Below are 2,500 nucleotides of genomic sequence, written 5' to 3' on the forward strand. Positions count from 1 at the left end.
TACATTCATACATTATAAACAACACATTGCACCCTAACCTTCTCTTGGTCTAATGCAATGCAACAGAACCATGGCAGTTAAGAGAGCTCGCGAGGGCTCAATGCCACAAAGGAAATACATCATATGTAATTATTATTGTAATGCAATCTTTGCGAAGAATAAGCTCGCACGAAAATACAACTTCCTATATTTTAAAGCAAATTACACGATTTTTTTTAGCTTAACCGGGGGAACTGCCATCATTGCTGTAATAATCATCCTTATTATCATCACTATTATTCAATTATTATAATAGTACTACCAGCATTAGCAGTAGCAACTGAAGTATTATTATCCTCATCATAATTGTAAATTTCACATTTACTGTCAATATTGTCATATCTATCGTAGAAGTGATAACAGTATATCACCATTATCATCGATATTATCATTATCATTATATCACCATCACTAATATTTACATTTAATCTAAATAATACATAACAAAAGGAAAATTATGCCAATCACCTTTTCTACGGCGTCAAAATGCCTTTCCTTCCACCAGGAATCGACTTGAGACATGTTAATATCCTCCCAATTTCCACCACCTGTGATTATTATAGTCAGTCCTTGCAACTGGCGCAAGGGTTGTGTTTTTCGTCGCTTATTCCTTGCTATTTGCCAAGACCCAAGTCGGGTGCTAGGGGAGGGAGGGAGGTCTTTCCCTCCGTTGGCTGGTGACTAGGGGAGGGAGGGAGGTCTTTCCCTCCGTTGGCTGGTGACTAGGGGAGGGAGGGAGGGAGGTCTTTCCCTCCGTTGGCTGGTGACTAGGGAGGGAGGGAGGGAGGTCTTTCCCTCCGTTGGCTGGTGACTAGGGGAGGGAGGGAGGTCTTTCCCTCCGTTGGCTGGTGACTAGGGGAGGGAGGGAGGTCTTTCCCTCCGTTGGCTGGTGACTAGGGGAGGGAGGGAGGTCTTTCCCTCCGTTGGCTGGTGACTAGGGGAGGGAGGGAGGTCTTTCCCTCCGTTGGCTGGTGACTAGGGGAGGGAGGGAGGTCTTTCCCTCCGTTGGCTGGTGACTAGGGGAGGGAGGGAGGTCTTTCCCTCCGTTGGCTGGTGACTAGGGGAGGGAGGGAGGGAGGTCTTTCCCTCCGTTGGCTGGTGACTAGGGGAGGGAGGGAGGTCTTTCCCTCCGTTGGCTGGTGACTAGGGGAGGGAGGGAGGTCTTTCCCTCCGTTGGTGTCCCTTCCTGACTTTCCCCCCAATACTTTCGATTTCTATTCTCATTTTAATTTTCGTTTCCTTTCTTCTGTTTTTCTTCGCTTTCTCTTTCCTTTTCATGCTTTGACTTATATGTTTATACAAGCTTAGGCACAAGCACAGTTATAGATATATTTATACATATATACGAACATATTCAGACAGTATATATTGCAACCTTAGCGTAATGCTGCGAAAATAATGTTGGTTAGAATTAGAGAAGTAAAAACGAAAGTTAACACTGCCGACAAACTCAAAAAACAAACAGAACCACAAACGTAAACGCAGACACCTTTTCCTCTCCCCGAGTACCTCAGCGATCGGCATTTCCACCCCCTCTCCCTCCCCACTCACCCTTCTTCTCCCCCTCTCCCCCTCTCCCCCCTTCCCCTCCCCCTACCCTGTACTCCTCCCTCTCTTCTCTCCTCCTCCCCCTCCCCTTCTCCTCCCCTCCCCTCTTTCTCTTCTCTTCCCTCTTCCCCTTCCCCTTCTCCTTCCTTTCCCCCTCCCCCTTCTCCCTTCCCTCCCCCTCCCCTTACCCCCTTCTCCTCCCTCTCCCCGTCCCCCTTCTCTTCCCTCTCCCCCCCTCCCCCGGGCCGAGACAGCACCCCGCCTCGGCCAGTAACCCCGAGGTCGCCGCCCACCATGTAATGTTTCCCCGCCGAGGTCAGGTTGACCTCCTTCCTAAGGCGTGTCTATGCCCCGCTCCGCACCCGTCACCAGGGACTGGAAGTAGCAACTTTAGCAAAGGAAAAAAAAAATACCCGCTGGCAAACATGGACCTGACTTTCAGCAAACTGCATAGATATCTTACTTTGAAGATTTATCGTCAGTTTCTGGTATCCATTCAGATGAAATGCTTGTTGATACGTCCAAGATGTTGCAAGACTGCATTGTAAAAATAATAAAAATTAAAAACAGAGAAGTCACTTAGGGTATTTACTGAAGTGCGCGACATTAAAAAAACAGAATGGTCACTTATCAATAATAGGAAATTTCTCAGTAAGCTCTAATAAATGCTAATAAATGCTATGTGTCATTGAATAACCCCTTCCTCTTTTTCTCTTTCTCAATTTCTAAGAGAATTTCAATCTCGACACGCAAGTCTTCCTAGAAATAAAGGTAACCACTAACCGCTACTTCAACTCGCCGGTAACACGGGCATCTTGCCAGGGCCAGGAGGGCACAGCCTTAGAGACGGTTTTGCCTTGGACATGCACGTCCCTCATAGGCATCATGACATGCGCGTCCCTCATAGGCATCA

At 47.4% G+C, this 2,500-nt stretch overlaps 1 protein-coding gene across 1 annotated transcript in view; it reads right to left on the reverse strand.

Annotated features, from left to right (window-relative positions):
• LOC119575183 overlaps positions 1 to 2,500 on the reverse strand; it is a 45,160-nt gene that overhangs the window by 39,920 nt on the left and 2,740 nt on the right. The window lies entirely within an intron of this gene.

This window comes from Penaeus monodon, chromosome 7 (genome assembly GCF_015228065.2).
Source record: "Penaeus monodon isolate SGIC_2016 chromosome 7, NSTDA_Pmon_1, whole genome shotgun sequence".
NCBI lineage: Eukaryota > Metazoa > Arthropoda > Malacostraca > Decapoda > Penaeidae > Penaeus > Penaeus monodon.